We start from the raw sequence: 26,048 nt of genomic DNA, 5'->3' as shown, positions 1-26,048 counted from the left end.
ATTTCATCACTGTTAGTGATCTTACTCATTATTAAGTGCCCTACTTTTCTGTAGCGTGGGAAAAAATAATACCTATTCTATTTCCCAGGTATACTTGTAAAAAGCTCTTTACAAATAATGCTATCAAATAAATATAAGGCATCATTATTGTCATAGGAGATGCCAAAGTACTGAAGTATAAGAACTTTTAAAAAAAAGTGTTTTGAATAAACCAACAAAGATGACTATTGAAATTTGGTGGGACTGCGGGACTCTGTTTTAAATACTCAAAATACTAAAACATGATAACATTCTCCCTTTATCCATGTCAGCAAGTAGAATAGTTCTGGCCAAATGAGATTAAGCAATGTGTTTTATGACAAATGAAATTCCTGCCTTTTCATGTTTCTCTTCTAATTATTACAAGGTATTTTACTGTAGAATATATCATGTAAAGGACTTTTGAAACAAATGTACAGTTTAATGAATTATTAAAAAGTGAAATATGTCTACCTCCCAGTTCAAGAAATATAACAATTTAATTTTTCCCCCATAGAAATTTTATTGTCTTCTATTAGATGCTTGGGGTTTTTGTATTTGGGGGAAGCGGGGGGTGAGGGAGGGAAATTCTGAGTAACAGGTCCAAAATAATGCTCCTCTTGAATGGAATTAGATCAAAAAAATAATATCAGTGTTTTTACTCTGTAGCTATTTCTATAACTATGAATTAAGTGTTTTAGGACAAGTCCTGGATTTACAGCCTTAAAGATCAAACTCTTCAGGCTAAGCATCTTCAGATTTGAGTCCTGTAGATAGGAGTGGATTTCCACCAACTCTGAATGTCAGGAAAGTCTTCATGCTTAATTATTTTTTAAATATTCTAATCATCCCTCCTTTGCCTTCTTTAGAAGCAAAAACAGCTAAGACTTTAAAGTTGAAAATGACTTTGTGCAGTAGTCAAGTACATGGCGGAAGGTTATCAAGGCAAATATAGTTCAACTCAGGCTGCAGTGGGCTAGACTTTAAGTGGCAAGGAGGAGTCAGTGAAACAGAAAACCTTAAGTTTTTCTTAGTTATACTTTAATGTATTAAGCTGTAACATCTGTTAAAACTAAAGTCAGTAAATCAAAAGTCTTATAGTATACAGAAAGGGATTCTCTTGAATACTTTTTTTATGATTAAAGGAGAAAATGATGACAAACATTAAGATAATTGAGGAAATAATGTTAGCTCACCAGGTGTGTGTAAAAACAAAGCAGCAATGAGTAGGAAAAATTGACAAAGTAAGACTCATCTTTTGGGGAAGTTTCTATGGCTGTAAGATTTAGTTATTTGGAGGACTGAACGTGTGCCTATTCTCAGTCCCTCCTGCAGCGCCACTTTTGTAATGGCGAACATGAGAAGAGGCTGCAGCAGATGGAAGACACCACACATTTTTGGAGGATGAAAAGGAGACAGACCTGTGATAACTGACAGTACAGTGAAGAAAGTCGATATTTAAGTGCTCTTAGAGGAGGTCGGGAATGGATACTGGGAAGAAACAGCCAATTCCCCCTCATTATCCCAAATAGACTCTTTGGGATTAGAGGCTTTGGAGTGGGGCAAGGGATAAAATTAAAGGATTGAGTGAAAGTCTGTAAAAGGAAATAGACCCTTACTTCACTTCCTCCACCCTATGTAGCAATACGAAATCTTTGCCAGAGATTGGACATTTTTCCTTTGGAGAAACTAGTGAGTCTGCATTTAAGACTATCAGGCAAAAAAGAGGGTGAAAGTGACATGCTCAGCTGAAAACAAAAGGATTTAATGAAAGTGTGCATACCAAACCTAGGAGTCCTTACGCTCTTATGATTCCTGCACCTACATCCTAGGCTAGCCAGGTACTTACCAACATGACAGGATGTTGAAGGACTCTTCTCTGCATAAAGTGAGCAGCCTTAGAGAAGACAATTGGTACTTGAGGTCCCACAGTGAAAAAGCTGACGTACTACCCATTCTTCCTACAGTGAACTCACTAGTCAACTTACTCTCTAAATTCTATGAACATGGAATTTAAATCAGCATTGTAGTGCCTCATTCTTAAATACAAATAGACAAAGGAATATGATACGTTCAAAGAAGCCTTCACAAAAAACCAGCACAGACTAAAAAAAAAAAAAACAAACAGAGAAAACAGACATGCTAGGAGAAAATGAAAATAATCAAAACTAAACTATCTGAAATTAATATGTAAAGAGATGAGAAGATACAATATCCATAAAAAAAGAATAGGGCCTATAAAAAAGTGATAAGCAGATAAGATGGCAAGATCAAACTCACTGGAATAATTGGAAGATAAAGTAAAAATAAAAGCAAAGGGGTGGGAAAATGGAGGACGGAAATGCCAGTTCAGCAGGCATTCTATCATATGAAGGAGAATTCCAGAAAGAAACTACCCACAGAGAAAAGTAAGGAGGGGAAATTAGCAAAGAAATAAATAAGACATAGTCCCAGAACTGGAGAACATACATTTGTAGATTAAAGGGTTCACCAAACTGTCAGGGAATTAATTAAAAAAAAAACCCACACAGTCAATGTATAAGACACATCAAAATGCTAAGGAAAATGGAAATATCCTCAACTCTGCAGGGTCAAATGCATAAAAAAGATTGGGAATTGGAATGGCACCAGAGTTTTTAACAGCAGTACTGAAAACAAAATGGACAATGGATTAATCCCTTCAGAATTCTGAGAGAAATTATTTTCAGTCTAAATTTTAAATACGGACTGTCAAGTGGGGTGTAGAATAGATATTTGCTGGATATTAAGGTCTCAAACTATTTTCTACGCATTATTTTACAGGAAACTACTGGGTGGCATGTTTTACCAAAAGGTTGACATAAAGTAAGAGTATTTATGGGATTCTGGAAACAGAGAGTCAAACCCAGGAGAAATGCAGATTCTATGAGAGCAGTTTCAAGATGGCAGTGTGCCGCAGCCTGGAGAGATGTGATCCAGATTGGAGTCAGAGGAGGAGCTGCTCCAGGAGGGAGTTTCCAAATGAAAACAAAAACAAAACTGGTAGATAATTTGTCACGTTGGGCCAAGTGTAAAATATTCTCCAGCAGGACTTTCCAATTCCTATAGAGCATTTGGGATGAATTAAGAAAATCCTAGTAAATGACAAAAAGGGCATCTGTAAACTCCAGAAAAATAAATAGTTGTACAAAAAGGATACCTGGGAATGAAACCAGCTCAGCACTAATAATATTTGCCTAGGTCAAAATAATGTAAATCACTAACATACGAGAGTATTCACATAAGCTGTTATAGTAGAGATTCTGCAGGACTGACTTAAAGAACAAAGAAATTTATCTTAACCATGAGTGACGGTTTAAGGATGAGCACTTTAGTGGCTTCATATCTCTGCCCCATGCAGCTAGCTATTCGGGAACACAGATTTCTTCTGTCTTGTTACTCTACCGTTCTCTAAAGCATGGACATGATCTGTGTGTTTAAATCGTGGTGGTAACACATCTCTGCTCCCAGAATGGGTAAGGGCAATGAGAGGCAAAGGTTTAAAGCCCAGCCTGTAAGTGATACACATTACTTTCTCTCATAGCCCAGTGGCAAAATTTTAATCATATGGCTTTATCTGCGGACAGTATTCAAAAATACTTAACAACTGGCAGCCCAACCACTGGTCACTCAGAACATGGATCTACAGAGTGGGGATGCTGTGGAAGGCGGGTCCCTGCTGGATCACATCTTAACTGTTGGTCTGGACTATGGAGACTGGGAGAAGGGGAGTGTCCCAAGAAGGGATTGAGAGAAGCTCACGTAGCCACCATTTACTAGTCTGTGAGGAAGTATTTTAATAACGATTAGCATTAAAACATATAGCCTTAGGGCCTCCCCGGTTGCGAAGCTGCCCACAGCCTCTGCAGCGCAGGTTCGATCCCCGGCTGCTCCCCGGCCACCAGAGGAGGGTCCCACATGGCGCGCAGACCTCTCCTGCCGCCCGCTGCTCCCCGCAGCAGTGTACTTCAGTCCTTCTGCCTGCTCTGCTCCCTGCTCTGGCTCTGGTGAATTCTCTCACCCTCCCGCGCTTCTGACTGTACCCACTGCTTGTATAAATAAATAAATAAATCTTTAAAAAAACAAACAAACATATAGCCTTAGTGTTAAACCCTGACTGATGTATAACTGTAAGAGAGGGTGGAAAAAATGGTGACATAACTGTATTAGAAAGCTGGAAAAGAATAAGCTGGCGCCTGATAGGATATTCATCCTATTAATTAAGAGATAAAACCTGAAAAGTAGTAATTCAAGAACTATCAGAAATATGTATTACAGCAAGATGGATAGAGCGGGAAGGGATTATGCTAAGGGAAATTAGAGGGAAAAAGAAAAATATTGAATGGTTTCACTTACAGGTGGAATATAGGGAAACCGAATGAAGGGTCAGGAAAAAGACAAAACTTAAAGGGAAACCATAAATCTAGGCATATGGGGGTTGGGAGGGAAGATGGGTCAAAAGAGGGGAGGGAGAAGCACAAGGGACTATGATGATGGTGCATGGGTGTTGTGGTAGTGGGAATATTATGGGGACTAAGCCTGAGGGGGAGGAGTCAAATATTGCACAAAAATGAACACCAATGTAAGAAAATAAAATAAAACAATCCAAAACTTCTAACTGTCCAAGACAGTCATTACTAAATAACATTGAAAAAGTGGTTAAAAAAAAAAAAATGGCGCTGGAAGGGATCATGCTCAGTGAAATAAGCCAAAAAGAAAAAGAAAAATACCGGATGGTCTCACTCATAGCAGGAATCTAGAAAACTTAAATAAGGGACCAGGAAAATGAATAACTATAAGAAAGTGAAAATCAAAATCAACAAAAAACTATGAACCAGAGACACTTTTTGGGGGGTGAGGGGCGGGAGGGGAGGGATTGGGGTCAGAATGCGGGGGTTGCAATTGTATGGGGAATATAAAAATAAAATTTATTATTTAAAAAAAAAATTCTACTTGCCCTTGTTGGGCCATCTATACTGCTGAGTAGACAGTCTCCCTGTGTGTGACATGAATCATTTTATTGCTTTAATATTTAATCTGATCTACTGCACCAAATTTACAAGATTTTTCCAAATGTATACACATATGTACATGTCTATGTGTGTGTACATATGTACATACATATTTACCTGAATGAATATGGAGGAAAGCTAAAGAGACCAAAGAATATAGATAAATGTTAAATATCTGGGATAACAAATTTGGAAGCATGCACAAAGCACATGGTTTATCTGTATTGTGGGTCTCTAGCTAGTAGGAAACAGATTGAATGCATAAGAAACATATAAGCCAGTATTGAACACATCTGTATTTTTAAGTAGTATTGGTGTTAGGAATATATACATGGAGTTTTGAAAAGGTTTTCCTCAACCCTGTAGAAATATATGGATATTTTTAACTGCCAAAACAATTTCATGTAGTTTACAAATGAATAACACCCACAGAGAATTGAAGAGTGCTCTTTTTTCCTGAGGTAATGATTTCATGTTTTTCCTTATAAGTGAGGGGACTTAAGTTCTGCTGTGATGTGTCAGACAACCTCTCCCACCTCTTCTACACTTTAGTTTCCCCATGGATAAAATACAGTTGGTCTAAATGATTACCAAGGTCATTTTGAATCGTCTATGATTCTGGAAAGTTATGAAACACAGGCTGTAACCATGGTGAGGAAAGTTGATTGGTGACTCCAAAAATAGACTTATTTTCTCCTTCTGCATAACATTGATGCTCTCCCATTGAGTAAATCACTCTGTGTCTATTGCCTTAATAAACCAATTTTTTTTCTTAATGCCAAATGCTCAAAAGTGAATGAAAGATTGTCTCAAGAAATTTCAAAAGAACAAGCTCTTGCCTCTTGTTTTAAATATAGATCTGAATTATTGTGCTCTTTTGCATTCGTGTTGTAGGTATTCAGAAAGCAGAAGGTGGTGATTTGGTAAATTTAGAAACTATTTCACATCGGTTCCTGCTGTCTTTTGTGTATGTGTGAGAACCCCATTCAAAATATGTCTTATTTATTCTTTCCTTAAAATATGCTTCCCTTCATTTTTGCCTTTCTACTGGCAACAAGTCTATATCTATAAATACTTAAGAGATTTTGTCAGGATCCTTAGGTAACAGTTATTTTTCTCTGCTATCATAGAGGTAATCTAGTCAGTCATCATATTTTACCCCTTCATTCCTGTAGTTTCTTGGTATGTTGCATCATGAGCTTGTCCTCAGTACAGTGATGTCCTCAGGGTCACTGTAAACCTCTCTGAGGTTGCAGGGTGCATGGCCATTCCATGGCCTTGGGAACTGATCCCTGTCTGGACCCTGTCTTCAGCACTATGCCTGAACTGTGACATCTCGCCCTTGTGTGGCCAAGCATAGTGCTGGGGAGGTAGAAGCTCCCTTCCTATTATATGTACACAATGGAATACTACTTAGCGATCAAAAAAGACAACTCATGCCATTTGCAGCAACATGGCTGGAGGGAGGCGGGATTATGCTAAGAGAAATAACTCAGAAGGAAAAAGAAAAATACCACTTACAGATGGAACTGAGGAAAACCCAACAAAGGGTCAGGAAAAAGACAAAACTTGCAAGTTGACCATAGACTTGAGGCAAACAGCTGGGTAGAGGGTTGGAAAAGTCAAAAGAGTGGCCGGAAGAGCACAGGGGACTCTGGTGATGGCTCACAGGTGCTATGGTGGTGGGAGAACTTAACGGGGACTACACCTGAATGGAGAACAATGATGTAAGAAAATAAATAAAAAAGAAATTAAAAAAGAAAAAGAACCACCCTGTCTGTGAGCATCCATACTTGATCCTGCCCTTTGATGCAGCAAATCAGTTCATTACATACATATTTTAAAGACCTAGAGAAATACCAGAAATTAAGTTTTCAAACTCCTTATTATATAAGAATATATACCCAAAGTATTACAGCTCTGAGTTGCTGTGTGAGATTAGACAAATCATTTTATCTGAGCCTCAGTTTTCTCTGTAAAGTTTGAATTTGATTTCTGAAATGCCTTTGGTTCCAAAATTCTTTTACATTTTTCTGTAGAGCTTTGTCATCCTCTCTCCAGCTCTCAATGACTGATGGCATCAGTAGTTGTAAACTTCAGCAAGTCTCAGTCATTTCTCATGGCATTTCCTCAGCCCAGGATTGTTCATTTTCCCACCCCGTAGGCATTTCTAGAAATGTTTAAAATGCACTTATTATGATTTTAGACCATTTATTTTTCTGTATATCTTGAGACCAAATTAGCTGAACAACTCAATTTGTTTTGCTTGTGTCCCTGGACAATAGCATAAAATAAATAAATCATTCTCTTTTTTTTGTAGAAATAACAAACATTTTTTTTTTTTTCGGCAACCATTGCTGTGAGTCTTTATTAATGAGAACTAAGCAAGTTAGACATTATTTACCTCAGTTTTTGGGCAATAGTAAGAGGGCAGGGTAGACACATACCCATGTTCTTCATCGCCAACCATGATGCTACTTCTAATAGTCTATCCAAACTGTTGAAACTAAAAACAATCTTTAGAAATGGAATTAGAGAGTGTTCTAAGACAGGATAAGTTTATTCATTCGAGAATAAATTGAGTGCCTACCAGGTTGTCTTTGGGTTATCACTGACAAAACAAAGACCCCCTCGATGTAATGGAGTTTTTCTAGTAGAGGAAGACAGATAACAATTAATAAGCATGATAAATATTTGTGGTATGGTTTGCTAGACAGTGATAAAAGTTATGGAAAAGTGCAAAAGACAAGCAGGAAAGGGGAATAGAAGCTGGTAGGGAGTGGGGAGCTAATTTGCAATATAAATAAATGGTCAGGCAAGGTGGTGTGGTGGATGGAATGTGCCTGCAGATTCTGTGCCCACTCTAGTCCCTTCTTCCTTCTAGTATCAGTATATTTTAATTTTGTTCAATTATTTTCCAGTGATCTCTTATACCCTACTTCCCCTCACCACCTGCCAAAAACATGTAAATCATTTTAGTAGTTATGTATTAAAGTCTATGGATTGATATGGAAACATAAGTAATTTGAAAAGACACCCAAGCTTATTTTTAAAAAGCTTTCTGGATCATAAACTAATGGTATGTTGGAAACTTTTATATCTCTCTAAAAGGACAAATTCCCTTATACTGGTGAATCTCAAACATGTTTGCATCCAGAAGGCACTCCCGAGAATCATCTAAGTCTGTGGCTTTCAAAGGAGATTCTCCATCCTGACGTGGAGAGACTGGTGTGTTGTAAATGTTGCCTTACTCCCCTCCTGTCGCGAGAAGGACCAGCCTCTCACATCCAGAAAGGCAATAGCTCTGAAATCCTATTCATGTAAAACTTCATTGAGTGTCTGGTAGTGCTCAGTATGCATGAGTAAATGAATCCCACAAATATAAAGCCTCCCAAACTGCTGATGCTTCTGGGGTTTTCCTCTGCATCTAGGCATCCAGTTCTTAAAAATTAGAGGCATATTTGGTTTTAGGTATTTTGGTGCCTAAAAGAGATAAGTAAATTGTTTTTTTACCCTCATAGCACCAACTTTAAACAGACTTTCTGGGGAAGTAGAAACTTTATTCTCTTTACCTGGGTACATACTGCCATTTAGAAAAGAATTTTTCAGTTTCTTCTGAAGATGACCCATCCATCTATTCATTCAGTAAATGTTGCTTATCTGCTAAGCTCCACACACTGAGGGGATCTATAGCAGTAAACAGAGCAGTCAGAACTCCCACATGGACCAAATATTCTAAAAGGTTGGGACAGTCACAAACTATATAACCTGTACAATTTGGCAGTGGTGAAGAGTGCTGTGGAGAAAAATCAGTCCATAGAAGACTAGACATCATTTCCAGCTGGAAGCCAGAGTCCGTGCAATGTATGAGGGGTCCCTCCAACTCCCAGATCCCAGTGCCCTCTCAGGTCTCAGCCACAGTGACCTCCTTGCTTTTCCCTGGTGTCAGCATCATTCCTGTTCATGGCACTTTGTTCTCTCTCTCTATCCTCTCTTCCTTTAGTTAAGACTTACTCCTCATCCCAGTGGTCTTGGCCTAGATATCACCTCATTGGTGATGCCTTTCTGACCAGGTACCCTCCTTGTCCACCCCTGGCATCCTTACCCTGCAGGGACTCACAGCCCAGCAAAGGTGACCATATGCCACCTGCTAGGAACATTCAGTGGCAGAGCAGCATCACTGACTTTCTCACCAGGACCAGGCTGCCTGCAGGTTGCAGAGCCTTCTCTACCTCTTGCTGTTGCTGGGACAGTTCTCAGTAGAGGCTCTGTCTAGAGGCAGCACCATGAGAAGTTGTCTGGCCTCTTCAGTAGTATGATCCAACCCTGAGCTTAATTAATGGGAGCTCCCAGTATGGCATTTGTGCATGTCATGCCATGAGATAGCACCTCCTATGGATTGCACGAGGTCCTTTGAAATAGAGGGTCCTCTTTCAGATGGGTTATTTCTGCCCTGTGACTTTTGACTGGGTGTGTTTGGTGTGTTTAGTCTGCTTCTCCTCCTTGGCAAGGTCTCTTCTGAGATATTTCTCCCTTTCATCGCCCTCTGCTCCTGCCTCATCTGAGTTCTCAGCTTTCAGTTTCACTGACTATGCTGACCTTTTATATACTTACTGCTTTTGTTCAGAAACTGAAACTGCATCTCATACATCACTGGTATCTGTCTCATTCCCATTTTATTAAAAACTTCGCTCCCCACCCCCTCGTCTCTACCACTTCCTGGTCTTAGAGCATTTAACTGAACATCCTTGCTTCTGTAGGCAAAGTTCCAGAGTCTGTGATTTTCGTGACATAATAAACATTTTAAATGTGATTGTTACAGGTTGGTTTCCCTGGAAGCAGACTCTGGGGTCAGGTGTCCAGGATATTTATTAGAGAGTACCCTTTGAAGAGGGGGAAGGAAGCAAGGGGACAGAAGATAGTGGAGCTGTGGTGCAGAAACAGTGACGACCTCGGTCAGCCCCACGGGAGCTGTTCTGACATTGCCTGCTCAGAGCTGCCTTGACTTGGCCCATCATGGCCAGGCCTTTGCACTCCAGCAGCCCCCAGTCATTGTGTGCTGGCCACCCCATTGGGGAAGTGCATGGCCTTGGCAGAGAGAACCTCTGAGCTGAGGCCATCCCTGCAGAGTCCAGCGCTCCCCAGCAAGACTGCAAGGGGTTTCAGTGAGGCGGGGGGGAGGGGGGCGGGGGGCAAGGCGGCGGGGTCTGGGCTGTGCCTCCCTGTCCCTTCCACATCATTGATGCACGTGAAATTAAGTTATGGTTTCATGATGCGACACTGTGTTGTGGTTAAGATGCAACCTCCAGGGCCTCCCTGGTGGCACAGCGGGTTGAGTGCCGCGCTGTGAAGTTGTCCACAGCCTCTGCAGCATGGGTTCAATCCCAGCCAGCCGGCGAGAATCCCACATGGCAAAGCAGACCTCTCCTGTCTTGCCCGCTGCTCCCCTCAGCAGTGCCTTCAGTACATCTGCCTGTTCTGCTCCCCACTCTGTCTCTGGTGAATCCTCTCACCCTCCTGCGCCTCTGACTGTACCCCAGTTCTTGTATAAATAAATTAAAAAAAAAAAAGATGCAACCTCCACTGTCAGTTTCAGTTTGATATTGAAAGTTCTCATTTCATGGGAAGCATAGGCTGTTAGAGCCCAAAGAGGCCATAGAGACTCAATCTTGTTTAACAAATGGAAAAATGGGATAGTAAAGGAGGAGTCTTAGTTTGGCCTGCTCAGGCACAGACTCCAAGACCAGGATTTGTGGTAAAGGGTTGTATTCGAGAGTTCTCCCTTGCAAGTGAGACAGGGCACAACAGGGAGCTGACAAAGGGCCATTTTCAAGAGACTGGCTGCTGTGGACACAGGCGCTCACTCCCTTGAGGGAATTCAGGGGAAAAAGCCACGTGCTTTAGAGGTACCCTACCCAAAGGGCAAGGAAACTGGGAGATTTGCCCATCAGCTTACTCCTTAATAGGAGCTGTTTCCTTAAAGGCATTTCCCTCTCGTTTTGTAAGTGGGTCCCACCTGCTCTCAGGGTTGGGGGCAAAGCCACAGGCATTCACTGAAAGCAGCTGCAGCTTGCACAGGGTGAGCCTTGGGGGAGCGGAAGGAGGGCAAGGCAGTGCATTCTTCTACAGGCATGGCCCTGAATTAGAACTCCGGAATCCTGACCAAAGGCCAGGGCTCTTTATACTGATGACTGAACATCTTCCTACTCTGTACCCAAACCTGTTCTAAGGAACCTGCTGCGGAGAGTGAGGGTGCAGGAGGAGCAGGGGATAGTCACGGTTTGGGGAACCGGTCGAGTCTGAGGGTCAAGCATATGCGTCTGCAAGATGAAAAGACTTAGTCATTCACATCAACACATGGAGAAGATACTTAAGTAAGAGCATGTCACATCAGTGCTATAAAGGGCTTCTCCAGAAGGAAATGTGATGCTTTGTTTTATCTTTTAGGAGATTGAGTCGACAGCAGCCTCAGTGAAAGTTTTGACTGTGGATTGATGTGGACTGAGAGGCAGAATAGCACACTGGTTAAGAATTGCTGGGGGGCGGGGGGGCCTCCCCTGGTGGTGACTCTCCTGGTGGCGCAGGCACTTGAGTGCAGCACTGTGAAGCTGTCTGCAGCCTCTGCAGCGCCGGTTCAATCCCGCTGGCCTGGCGAGAATCCCACATGGCGCAGCAGACCTCTCCTGTCTCGCCCGCTGCTCCCTCAGCAGTGTATTTTGTCAGTCTGCCTGTTCTGTTCCCTGCTATGGCTCTGGTGAATCCTCTCACCCTCCCACACATCTGGCCCATACTACCCAGTTCTTGTATAAATAAATAAATAAATCTTAAAAAAAAAATGGGAGGGGGCATTTTGTGTGGGCCAGCTTTCATTCTCCTTCCTTCTCTCAGTGGTCATTGGACAGTGGGCAAATTAACCTTGGTTTTCTCCTTATAAAATAGGGCCAGTAAGAACCGAATTCACTGGGGATGTTGAGAGTATTTATGAAGTAATGATGTAAAAATATTCAACTGGGAGCCTGCCATGTAGAAAGAACTTGATAAACATTAGCAGTGGTTGTGATTATTGTTGGCAGAGGAGAATGATGAGGTTAGATCAAGTGGGAGGATGATTAGGGTACGAGATTAGGGGAGCAAGGGGAGAAATGCTGTGAAGTACAACTTCTGGGATACTGGAGAAGTGGTGGGGAAGGCCACACTAAGTCAACAGGAGCTCCCCACTCGGACCAAGTTCTCATGGGAACCTCGGTCCCATCAAAGTGAAAGTTTATGGGGAAACCCAATATGTAAAAAAATATAAACAGAGTTACTTCTTTGAAGGTGGAGTGGGGAACTGGGGTCTTTCTCTCCTCTTTCCTCAACCACCCACGGGCCCTGAGGGAATTTTGAGAAACCCCAAAGCTACAAGCACAACAATTTCTATGGAAGGATTTTCAAAAGTTACTGTAATACCTCATTTGTTCTGTAATGAGTTAGTTTTCCAGAAAAACATTTTTTTTTTTTTTATAAACTCACCTTTGGTGAAACTTTTCCTTACGTGTGTTACCATTTGCCTTCTTAACAAAACTGAATGGATACCATTTAATCTGTCCTTGATGACTTTTGATTATAGTAATGAACATTTATATATTGATCTATGTTTTAATGTGGTGATTTCCAGCCTCACGGGTTCTGAAGAGTTAGGAATGTTTACTCGTACTATGCTTTTTTAAAGATTGATTGATTGATTGATAGATACAAGAAGTGGGGTGTAAGCCAGAGGTGTCAGGGATGAGAGGATTCATCAGAGACAGAGTGGGGAGCAGAACAGGCAGATCTACTGAAACACACTGCTGAGGGGAGCAGGGGGCGAGATAGGAGAGGTCTGCTGTGCCGTGTGGGTAGCTCCCTGTCCAGGATTGAACTCGTATTGCCTGTGGTTAGCTTGATAGTGCTGAGACTTAATAACCCCTGTGCCACCAGGGAGGCCCCATACCATGCTCTTTTTTTTTTTTTTTTTGGCACTGTGCTTTTTAAATGGTTACAAGCAGTGGCCTGGCATCAGGGGGAATGTCCTGTGCTTTGGAGGCAGACTGTCCAGGTCTGTATCCCATACTTGCATCTTATTAGCACTGTGACTTGGGCAAGTACTTAACCTCTCTTTGCCTCAGTTTCTTTTTCTATAAATTGGGAATAATAATCATCCTTACCCCATTGGGTTTTGGTGAGAAATAATTTTTTAACATTATTGCTTAGAATAATGCCTGCATATAAGAAGTGTCATACAAATACTGTTGTTTTTTTTACTACTACTACTACTACTACTACTACTACTACTACTACTACTATTGCTACTGCTAATATATCTGTTTTTATAAATCCTGTCTTCTTAGATAAAGCTAAGTGTTAAATGTGAACTCTGAAGCTAAAAAATCTGGATTTGAATCCCACTACCATTATGATCTTGGGACATTTAATTTTCTATGATTCAGTTTATTTGTCAAAAAAATGGGACTAATAATACAAATGTTCGCAGGATGGTTGTGAGTATTAAATAGGATAAAATCTGGAAAACCTTTAGCACAAGAGTTGGCACATTGTATCTAGCCATCATTATTATTATGAGACTCCAAATGAGGGATACTGTAACTATAACGTGCTATAGAGACAAAAGTTGTTAATATATTGACCTCTCAGAAACCTTTAGAAAGTTTCTCTTGTTAATGAATTGTTTTTCTCTCAGGATTCCTTTGGCTATTTAGTCTTTTGTGGTTCCATTCATATTTTAGAATCATTTGTTCTATTTCTTTGATGAATGTCATTGGAATTTTGATAGGTATTGCATTGAATCTGTTACTTGCTTTCAGTATGGCTATTTGAACAATGTTTATTCCAATCCATGAACGTAGTGTATAGTTTTCATTTTATTTTATTTCTTTAGGACAGTGTATTATAGTTTTCTTTGTGTAGGTCCCTTACCTCCCTTGTTGTTTACTTCCAGGTAATTCATTCTTTTTGGTCCAATTATAAATGGAATTATTTTCTCAATTTCTCTTTCCTCTGATTGATTTCTTGCATGTAGAAATACAAAATATTTTTGCATATTGGTTTTATATCCTGCCATTTTAATGTATTCATTTGTTATTTGCACCTAAATCATTTCTAGTATATTTACTGTTAATAGAAATGAAAGCCATGTCGGCAACCCCCATCAGCCTAACAATAATTAGCTTTTGAATATTTAATCTATAAAATATTTCCACAAACATTTATTGAACTATATGCCAGACCCTGTGTTGGTCACTAGTAGTAAAAAGAAACATGATGATCCTGCCTTCAGGAAGTTTAACAGCAGAACTTGAAAAAAATGGCTTTGATTAAAGGACAGTGAGAGGTAGGTACAGACATTTTCTGAAGAACCTTCTGGGCATTTTCAAAGATTTTAAATGCTAATTGCTCTAATGCATTTTTCTACTTCAATCCCCATGAAAAGTTAATATCCAGGAAGAGATGATAACTTCTGTGAAAACCAATACTGGATGTTATAAATATAACTCTTAAGCTTGTCAGCTATGTTAGGGGTTATATATATGACTTGTATATATATTTGGACTTTAAGTCAAAGAGAATATTTTTGAGACCTTTGAAGGAGGATTAAAAAGGGAGAAAAGGGGTTAAGCAAGTTTCCTACTCTCAGGAAGAAACAAGCTGAGAAGGAAGCAGCAGGAAGGGCAAGCCTGCACAGAACCTCACACGCTGTACTCTCTCCGCCTTCTCTAGCCTGAGCAGCATTCTGCCTCTGTGCCTTTGCATATGCTCTGCCCTCTGCTGGGTATATTCTTCCCCAGTTATCTGCAGTTTAGTGTTTCACCTCATTTAGGTTTCTACCCAGTCATCTGACAAGTTGTCTCCTTTGACCACCTAGAACGTAAGCTCCCTAAGAAGGGGGTCTTGACTTGACGGCTCTATTTCCTGAGCTGATAGCATGCAGTGGCTCACTGTAGAACATATTAATAGGAACATTTTCTTTTTTTTAAGATTTATTTATTTATGCATACAAGAGCTGGGGTACAGGCCAGAGGTGTGGGGGGCGAGAGGATTCACCAGAGACAGAGTGGGGAGCAGAACAGACAGATCCACTGAAATATACTGCTGAGCAGCAGGTGAGTCAGGAGAGGTCTGCTGCGCCATGTGGGTTGCTCCCTGGCCGGCTGGGGATTGAATTTGTGCTGCAGAGGCTGTAGATTGCTCAATAGTGTGGTGCTTAATCCCATGCGCCACCAGGGAGGCCCCAGTAGGAACATTTTCAAGGAACAAGCTTTTATCCCAGAAAGTGTTAATGCCTAAAATTCTTTTAAAGAGGAAAATTTTCAGCCTGTAATCTACTAATACTCAATTTCAAAACTTCTTTGGGTAGAGAGAGGGTGCAGTTAGCGATAGTATTCTGTATTCTACTAGAAGATTATGGGGAGTGGACCATCTATTATTGCATTATTTTTTGATCTTTTACTTTTTTTCTATTTGCAACATTTATTTTGTCAAATTAAAAATCTACAGAAAAGTTGCCAGAGTAGACTCACCATTTATTTCCATTTTGCCCCATTTGCTTCATATCTCTATATCACCTTATTATTACAAATCCCTGAGTAAGTTGCACATATGCCCCTCCACCACTAAATAGTTTGTATCACTTAAGAACAAGATACAATTACTATATTCAGGCAGTACAACATTGAGACAAGTGTTATCAAATGTGCAGACCTTTATTGATGATGTACTTCAGCATTGATATTCATGTAACAACAGAAAGGAAACCTCAACCCAGGAAACAGCCCAGAATCACACATTCTGTTTAATTATCAAATCTATTACTTCTCAATTTTTCTTTGTCTTTCATGACATTAATATTTTTAAAGAAGACATTTGTTTTACAAAATGTTCCTCAATGTGGACCTCTTTTATGTTTTCTCATGATTATAGTCAGGTTATGCTTTTTAGCAGAAATTTTACATAGGTGCTGTTGTATCCTAAGTGCATCACCTCAGAAGGTACTAGATGTCAGGTGGTCTCATCACTAGTGATGTTAAATTTGACCACTGGGGGCGTTTTTTTTTTGGCCACTCTAAAGGTATCTTTTCCCCTTTGTAATGAATAATCTGTCCAAAGAAACTTCAAAACTCTGTAAATATCCTACTTGTCAATAAAGTTTCATCTAATGGTTTTAGGATCCCTAGAGATTCTTACTTGAGTCCATTATAATGATGGTGGTTACAAATGGTGATTTTCTAATTCTTTCATTCCTTATGTATTTATGATTTGTCATTCTATTATAAAGAAAAGCTTATGACCTCCTAATTTGTTTGCTCTTTATAAATATGGACTCATGAATATTTTTCTTTACATTCAGTGTATTATAATCCATTGATGTGATTCATCTTATGCCCAAGTTGTCCTGAACTTGCCCTATCTAACTGTACCGAACCCTAGTGTTTAGGGAGAGAAACAGCTAATCCCAGGAGTAAGAAATATCTTTAGAATGTTCACAGTGCTTCTGAAATTTTAATTGCATACAAATCACCTGGGACACCCCCACCACCACCACCAAATTCTGCATTCCTAACAAGCTCCCTTGTGATGTTGATGCTGGTAGTCTGTGGGCTGTAGTTAAAGTAGCAAAGTTATAGAGCAGTCTATAGGCTGATCTGGAAGACTTAAACCAAGTCTTGCTCTCTCTGCATTATAGGAAAAATTTACCTCATTGACATGGCAGAAACTGATCTTTGGAAGAGCATGTGGACTCCATTAGTTATGGTAGAGAGGGGAACCACACCTTAGCCACTGAATCCCAGAAATCAAGATAATGAAGAATTCTGTATTCCATTCACTCTTGCTTGCTTTGGCATTTCCCTAGAAATCCTGATCATTCAGCTCCCAGACCCTAGGATCAGGGGAAATAGTGATGCCAGTAGAAGATGTGTCTCTACCAGCGTTCTCCATTAATCAGACCAAACTTTATTGATACCAGGGAAGTTAGGCAATTTGAACTTTCCTCATCAAAAAATAAATGTCCTTTTTTTTTTCCCTCTGGCATTATGAGCTTCAGAAACTTTTGGTAAGATAATTTGTATTTCCCTTTAAAGGTCATTTCCAGACTGATTTTTGTTGGCACTCTGGCCATCTGCAGTTTGTTTGCAACCCACTCCATAAAAATTCCAAATATACATGGTATTTTGTATTGCTTAAGTAATCCTGTTTAATCTGTTTACATTTTTACCAGTAATCCTTTTTTCCCCTGACATAATTTCATTTACCCATCTGTCATCTGACTTATATTTCCTCTGAATTCATTCTATGAAGAGTTGATGGGATCATCCCCATAGAAGAAGAGAATTGAACAAGTAAGGTAACCCTCCATGGAGGTCTTAGAAGATGCATTAGAAATAAGAGGACTGGATGTTTGTGTGTCCCTTCTCCCTTCCCTAAATCTATATGTTGAAATCCTACTCCCCAGAGTGATATTAGAAGATAGGCCTCTGGGAGGAGATTAGGATTAGAATAGGTGGTAAGGGTAGAACCCTTTTGAATGGGATTAGTGCCCTTCTATGAAGGATGAAAGCTTCCTTTCCATGCTCTGCTCTTTCCTTTTGTAGACTACAACAGTAGATTACATCTGCAGACCATAAAAGGGCTCTCACTAGAACCAAACTCTGCTGGCACCCTGATTACAGACTACCAACCTCCAGAATTATGAGAATAAATTTAGTTGTTTTTAAGCCATACAATTTATGGTATTTTGTTATAGCAGCCTGAACTAAGACACTTGCTGACATAAAATATGTCATCCTAGTTTAGCAGCTACTAATCAGCATTGGGAAATGAATGAGTTTGGAACCAGTGTGCACATGCCAGCTCATTTAGCAGGACTGGAGTATTTCCAAAATTAGTGTTTTGTTTTTGCTTGTTGTTTGTTTTAATCTCAACCATTTGTATCTGTTTTGGCATGTAGAGAGATAGCTGATAATCATATTAGACTTCAATAAAACTTAGGCAGTTTCTGATTTATAAATGATTTATAACTTCATAGGTACCAGTAGACTCTCCTAGCTCACCCTTTCTGGGAGGCTGACCCCCACCTTCCTCCTTAGGGATGCTGGATCCTTACTTTAAAGAATCTACCTGCTGCTAGACCCCTCTTCTCTGCCCAGAAATGCTATAGCTCTTGTGATCTCTGTGAGTCACAGCACATACTTACATGCTTGTTGAACTAAGTGGCATTAGGGGATTTTATTCTTCCTTTCTGAGTAACATGTGTTACAGAAGGATGTTTAATATTGTGAAAACATTACCTCTAAAAGATAACCTGGAAATCGCCTAGTGAGATACATAAATAACTAGTTACCTTTTAAGTCTTCTTTGTTAGAAGATCCCTCCTGAAGGTTCCTAATATCAGATTGTATAATTGGCTTAGCCTGGTAAGAGATGCACAGCGGTTCAGTGGTTGCCATAGAAGCACAGGGCCCACAGAACTAGTGGTCTGTGCAGGCTACTATCAGGGTGTTCAGGGGCTTGGTCCTGGCTGGGTGCCAGGGCCCTGTGGCAAGCAGAAAGGCTGCTCCACTGTACCAAGTGCTAGACACCTGCTAACAATTAGACCACACCTGCGCTCTGCTGTTTGGTCTCTCCTTTCCTCCTGTGAACTACTCCTTGAAAAATCACTGAAAATCTGAAATGTTTAAGATTCTGACCCAGATCTCTCTGTATCTTTATACCTTCTGAAAACTATGTATGAATTGTAGGAGAGCAAGTTTCAGCTATTCTTCCATTCAAACAAATATCTCATTTGTAGACAAATATCTCATTGTGAAGCAGGTGAGCTGCTTCACAAAAACAAAAACAACCAGGAGGATTATGGTAGCATCCTCCACAAATCGTGCTTTAACATGTAGGCACTAACAAGTGTTTGCTAAATAAATGCAAAATGCAAAAAAAGCAACAACAAAAAAAGCAAAGCGAAAAGGAATGATGACTGAGTACATTTTGTTTTCATTCCCCATCTTATCAGCTTTTTCAAGGCATCATTTTAATTTCAACAAACTTGGATCCTTATTATATTTCCCAAACTGTATTTGAACGTTGCTCAAATGTCAGGCCCTGGCTGTTTTACACACACACACACACACACACACACACACACACACACACACACACACACGCATGGACTGACTGGCTGTGTCCAAACACGGAAACACATACTTAGTTGATGTGATTAGATGTGGGAATTGGATGTTTGTTGAAGAAATTATGTGAGCCCTTAATCTGGAAATTATGTGTGCCCTTAATCTTACCCAAAAAAAGTCTTGAGATTATTTCTTAATACACATGACAATGTACTGCATTAATTTTCTTACTATATTGCTATAGGGATTATTATAAATCTAGCCAGCAATTATTGAGCATCTGACAGATCTGTGCTGGACCCTACCTGTCCCTGTCTTCAGGTGGCTTACCATATGACATGATCGACTGCATAAATATGAAACATCAATACTAAAACTAAACTAGTTCAATATCAGGTGTTTGGGTCTCCAGGAGCTCTCAAAGTAAAAGAGACTTAAATGAGGTGTAAAGGCAGAAGAAGGGACAGTTTGCCAAGATTTGGACTTGCACTTGGGCTTAATGGATGAAGAAGAGAAGATAGGAGAAAGGGAAAGGTCTTTCTATTTAGTGGGGAGCAGTATAAGAAAATGCTAGTGGTCTGCATTCAGGTTGTGTTTGAATGGGATTAGTGCCCACACTGTATTCAGTGTGAAGCCTGGCACAGCTGTAGAGGTTCTTCATTGGAAAGGGTGGCTATAAGGTAGTGAAGCTTGTCTGGTACCAGGCCCAGGGGTGCTACACTGCTGCAGAGCGAAGTGATCTGGGAAGTGCTTGACCAGGACAGTTCTTGAGCTGCTCTGCTGGGTTCCACTTCTGCCTCCATGCATTATGAGCTGTCATCCTGTTTGTAACACATGCCCTTTGTGCCATGGTTTCCTCATTTATCAATGAGGACAGTGGTTGTATTTATCTCTTAAGTTTGCTAAAAGGAATAAAACAAATAATAATCACATAAAGTGCTCATCACAGTGCCGGGTACTTGCTGGAGCTCATTACATTATTAGTTATTAGGCAAGAGAGAGCAGTAGTGGTAGCTGCGCTTTAGAAAGCTACTTGGATAGGCAGAACAAGTTGATTGAAGCTTGAGACTTTGTGGATGCCTTTTACCTGAATGGAACTGAAGACAATTTTATAGGTGTTCCCACAATTTCCATCTTTTCCAGGAAGGCTCCGGAAAGTATAAGGATCACACATTGAGCACAACCATCCTGTTTATACCAGATCTCCATTTCACAGATTTTAGGAATGATCATGCTTGACAGTCATTCAGAAATAATTTGGTCAGAGTAACTAGCAGTGTCACTTATAGCTATAGTTAGAGGAAGTGTATTATTGAACCAGAAGTAACTGGAAATTTGTTTGCTTTTTTTTTAATCTTGGTTAATATTTTATATTGTGTACCTGGAGGCTGGTATACTGAGGGATGAGATAGAGAATTGAATCTGAATACATCAAAATGGAAAATAACTATGAGTATCCCTACAGAATTGTAGTGCCTGACTTTGATAACTCACACGTGCCAATTTCTGTGTGCTGTACTTACAGTTTGGGTAGAAAAGAAAATGGAGGGTGGCTCTCTATAAAAAACAAAATTCTAGGGCCTCCCTGGTGGTGCAGGCGGTTGAGCGCCACACTGTGAAGCTGTCTGCAGCCTCTGCCACGCAGGTTCAATCCCAGCCGACTTGGGAGAAACCCACAGGCACAGCAGACTTCTCCTGTCTTGCCCACTGCTCCCCTCAGCAGTGTATTTCATCAGTCTGCCTGTTCTGTTCCCCACTTTGTCTCTGGTGAATCCTCTCACCCTCCCACACATCTGGCCTGTACCCTGGTTCTTGTATAAATAATCTTTAAAAAAAAATTCTATTTGATCCTTCAGTGATAAACCATTTTTTAATTAAGATATATACATTTTTTTGACATAATGTTATTACACACTTTAATAGACTACTACATAGTGTAAACATAACTTCTGTATGTGCTGGAAAGCCAAAGAATTTGTATGACTTGCTTTATTACAATATTTGCTTGATTGCAATGGTCTGGAACCAAACCTGCAGTATTTCCAAAGAATACCTGTACGGAAGTGTGACGTATTCACATTGTTGTTGAGGGTGGATATTATAAATGTCAACTTTTAGAAGTTCAATTCTATTTATCCAGCTTTATTAATAATAGTTTATTGTTGGATTACATTCTATGACAAAGATTTCCTACAAATATTTTTGCCTGTGCTTGTAAATTCAGGTTTTAATTACAGAAATTCTTTCCTTTTCCAGTAGAAATGAACACTCCACTTAAAACTTCAGACTTCACTAGTGAAAAGGATTATAGAATAAATTGTTCAGGAAATACTGCAAAGGAATGGTAATCTACCTATTTATAATCATCAAGTTTCAATTAACTTCCTTGTCAGTATTTGTGATGAGCATCAGCCTTCTAAAATATTTAGGAAGTGAAGTATCATTGTAAGTTGTTCAAATCAAGAACAATTATTGACAAAACTTAGCATTTTTAAAGCATGTGAATACATGTAATCATTCACTTCTGTGGTTTTTTTCTTACAGTTTTCTTAGTTTTGTAAACTAAAATGCCCGTATTTAAATGACCTAATATCAAAGCCCCCTCTTTTGTAATTTGACAATATAGGTACTGAACAGACCTCAGTCTTGATGACTTGTGTGAAAAATACTTTGAAACTCTTTTACCCTGCTCACAGATTCTTCCTGATCAGCAATAGAACCATTATCCAAAAAGCTAGAAAGGTAGAATATCATCCATACCTGACAGCTACATAGATTTTTCTGTTTAGTATCTTAGAAATAGATGCATCCCTCCTTTCCCATAGGCCATCAGGCCAGATCTGGTTCCCACAGCGGCAGTATCCTTTTCAAATGTGCCCTCTCTCTTTGTAACTGCTGTCCTTCAGAAGAGATGGACTGGTGAATTGTCACCACCCAGTCCTTCAAGGCCTCTTCTCAGATCAGAATCCAGGCTGCTGAAGTTGGCCACAGTGCAGCTGGTTGGCATATACACACACTCCACTTCTCTGAGTCAGGTCCTTGCAGTACCACCTGTATATGTAAGCAGGTAGCTTACTGGGCCTCCCCTGGTGGCGCAGCGGTTGAGCACTGGGCTGCAAGGCTGCCGGCAGCCTCTGCAGCACCTGTTCGTTCCCCAGCCACCAGCGAGGGTCCCACAAAAAAAAAAAAAAAAAAAAAAAGGCAGGTAGCTTACCAATCAAAGCCCTGTGCTTTCTCTGAGATCAGCACTCTAGACTCCCAAGTAGAATGGGAACATTCATTTCATTTTCTGTCTCTCGCTCTCCCCTCTCTCCATCTCTCCACCTCTTCTACCACTACCATTGTTTGGTGTCTTGACTCACAGGTGAGAGACTAACCCTGCTTTTTGGCAAACAGAATAGAATGTTTTTGTTTAGTATTCCTTTTCTCTTTGTTGGCAGACTTTCTCCACCTTCACTAAGAAGAATAAAAGATAGTCCCTAACTCTGAGCTGTTTGATGATGATGATGATGATGATGATGATACCACCATCTTTTGGTAGTTAAGCTGCAATATTCTTCTGCTCATCGCCTGGAAAAAGAAATCATAAAGTAAAAATGTTACACTAAGAGTGTTCTGGTTTGAACATGTCATCAAGAGCTTATTGGGATTGTAGAAGTTACCAACCCTGTAAGTACAGGAAAGTTTTTCATTGTGATTGTATACATATACATGTTCATAAAGCTGTTCTTTATGCCAGGGATTGGCAAACTGTAGCCCAAGGGCCTAATCTGGTTTGCCCTCTATTTCTTAAAGTTTTATGGGAATACATCTATATCCATTTGTTTACATATTGTTTGGGCCAGCTTTACCCTATATGGTCAGTGTTCAGTGATTGGGAGAGAAACCAGAAGGCCCACAAAGACTAAAATGCTTACCATCAAGCCTGTTACAGTTAAAATTTGCTTACCCCTGCTCTAGGAAGGCTTCCAAATTGTGCCACCATATAACTGAGGATCTGCAAGGACCATTAGAGAGTATGTCCTCCAAGTCTGAAGTGATTTCATAAATCAAAGCTCAATGAAGTAATTTTCCAAGTATCTTTATTATTTGATGATTTCTTTTAAGGAGGAAATTCTTTTCCCAAAAGCTTTTCTTATTGTGGAACACAAATTTTGCCGTCTTAACCATTTTTAAGTATATAGTTCAGTGGCATTAAATACATTAATATTTTTATACAATCATTACCATCATCCAACTCTAGAATTTTTTCATTTTCCCAAACTGAAAATCTCTACCCATTAAACAATAACTGCCCCCTCATCCCCTGATCCCTGGCAACCACTTTTATACTTTATGTCTCTATGAATTTGACTACTCCAGGTACCTCATATAAATGGAATCATGCGATAGTTATCTATAACTTTATTCAATTGAAGAAAATATGCTTTACAGTAACAGAAAAAAATCTAACCTTTTCCCTGACTTACTGACCACTTGACTTCGCCCAGGGTAGGCTGATAATTTTTCTTAATGTCCTCAGCTCAATATGGCACATTTTAGTGTCTTTCTCTGAAGAATATAACAGTGTCATGATATTAGTCAAGTAAAGTAAAAAAGGGAAAATTTAAAATAATACAGTGGAGTGGAGCCACAAAATATTAATTTTACAGTTCAGGCATTTGTTTCTAGTATTTAGAAACAGGAGAACACAAATTAATACTCACAAAGTAAATTAGTAGGCCCTGGAGTCAGAGCCAAAGACGAAGGGTGATAATTCAGATCAAGTGAATCACTGCTGGAAAGGCTCAGAGCACACTACTCCTGTGACTGGCACAGTTTGCCATGTCCAGTGTCTCCCTGTCTTAGTGGATATCACCTCTACACTGCCTGTGTCTTGCCCTTTATACTTCCTTTCTTGCTCCTTGCTCATCATTCTTTTTTTATTTACATAAACTTATTCCAGACAGGATAGAATAAATTGGTTGTATTTTAGTATACTAAATAGGTTGCATTTCAAACCTACCTCCCTACTATTATACCTAGGTCATCTAATTAGGGTTTTGAATATGTATAAAACTCCTTTGGCTTCTATATATACTCTATTTCTTGATTTCATCCTGCGATGAGTAATCCAAGCCATGATTTTTATATTTTACTTATTTACAATTTAGAGAGTAACCTGATTTAGAAATTCTTGTAGGGGAAAGGATACCTGGCAGGAAAGTTAGGTGACTATTGCCTCCATGTACATTCTAAAATCAAATAAATTGTCCCAAGGCATTTGTTCTAAATGTTTGTCTTTAGGCCTTAAGTTATGTTCTATGTTTCATTATTATTTTGTCCAAATAGCAGTCTGGATATAGATATAACATTCTTAAGATTAATTCAGCAATCATTTGTTTGCTAACTATGTACTAAATGCATTAATTGTATTACTTCCTATAACCCTCTTCAAATCTCCTATATGTACTTTCATTATATCTATTCAAGTGATGAGAAAACGGAGGAACTAAATAGTTCTTTTTCCTAGGATACACAGTAAGAGGTTGTGTCAGAATTGAACTTGGGCAGTTTTGATTGCAGTCATTTTCATTTATTTTATTATTTCTGTATTACATACTGTCCTTTTTTAAAATTAATGGGTCAGTCATTGACAAGTCTCTATAACTTTGAGGTTACATTTTCACTCCCCCATATGTGCACATGCTTCACCAGACCTCCTGTGCCAATACCCTACCCCCTTTTTTCCTCTTTGCTTTCCTCCCCTCTGTTCTCTGGTAACCAGTATATTCTTCACACAGTTTGTGCCATGCTTTTCTAGTATATGTTTTTTTTGCTATTTATATTCCATTATAAGTGAAACTATCCTATGTCTGTCTTATATTTTCTGACATATTTCACTTACATAATCACTTCAAGGTCCATACATTGTGTCCCAAATGGCACTATTTCATCCTTTTTAATAACTAGTAGTATCCCATTGGTATATATTCCACAATTTCTTTATCTAGTCATCTGCTATTGGGCACTTAAGTTGATTCCATGACTTAGCTATTGTGGACAGTGCTGCTCTGAACATACAGGAGTACATAAGTCTTTTCATAATAGTGTTTTCATGTTATTTTGGTAAATATCTAGCAGAGGTATTGCTGGATCATATAGGGTTTTCATTTTCATTTTTTTTAAGGTATATCTATACCATTTGCTATAGAGGCGGCACTAGCTTGCATTCCCACCTACAGAGGATGAGTGTTCCTTTTTCTCCTCATCCTCCTCATCCTCACATATGTTGTTCCCATTCTTTTTTATATTAGCCAATGTCACAGGGGAGACATGATATCTCATTGTGATTTTCATTTGCATTATGAATTAATTTTTTGTATGGGGTTAAGTGTGGATCTAGTTTCACTTTTTTTTTAAAGATTTATTTATTTTTATACAAGAACTGTGATACAGGCCAAAGGCATGGGAGGGTGAGAGGAGTCACCAGAGATAGAGTGGGGAGCAGAACAGTCAGGCGGACTGAAGTACACTGCTGAGGAGCAGTGGGCACGACAGGAGAGGTCTGCCACACCATGTGGGTATCTCCCTGGCCGGCAGGGAATCGAACCCATGCTGCAGAGGCTGTGGACAGCTTCACCACGCTGCACTCAACCTGCTGTGCCACTGGGGAGACCCTAGTTTCACTTTTTTTGTTTGACCCAACCCATATTTCCCAACACCATTTATTTAAAAGGCTTCCTTTTCTCCATTGTACGATCATTAGGAACAAGTGATCACAGCTCCTAAAACTACTATAGGATTTATTACCCTGAAGGAAGGTCAAAAATTAAGCATGTCTATCTTATATTATCAATAATGCCCT

General features: G+C 39.6%; 1 protein-coding gene across 10 annotated transcripts in view; it reads left to right on the top strand.

Annotated features, from left to right (window-relative positions):
* The window catches only part of PCGF5 (polycomb group ring finger 5), an 88,900-nt gene that overhangs the window by 8,258 nt on the left and 54,594 nt on the right, over positions 1 to 26,048 (top strand). For 9 of the 10 annotated variants that reach the window (XR_008549991.1, XR_008549990.1, XR_005122698.2 and 6 more), the window contains exon 2: positions 22,642 to 22,870. The exons of the other annotated variant lie outside the window; for it this stretch is intronic. The gene's annotated coding sequence lies outside the window, so the exon portion shown is untranslated. The remainder of the gene's footprint in view (positions 1 to 22,641; positions 22,871 to 26,048) is intronic. 10 annotated transcript variants of the gene reach the window in all.

The sequence above is a fragment of the Talpa occidentalis genome, unplaced genomic scaffold (assembly GCF_014898055.3).
Source record: "Talpa occidentalis isolate TD23 unplaced genomic scaffold, MPIMG_talOcc4v2.1 talOcc4.8, whole genome shotgun sequence".
Classification (NCBI taxonomy): Eukaryota; Metazoa; Chordata; class Mammalia; order Eulipotyphla; family Talpidae; genus Talpa; species Talpa occidentalis.
The sequence above is the reverse complement of the archived record's forward strand: the minus strand, read 5'-3'. Positions and strand labels throughout refer to the sequence as shown.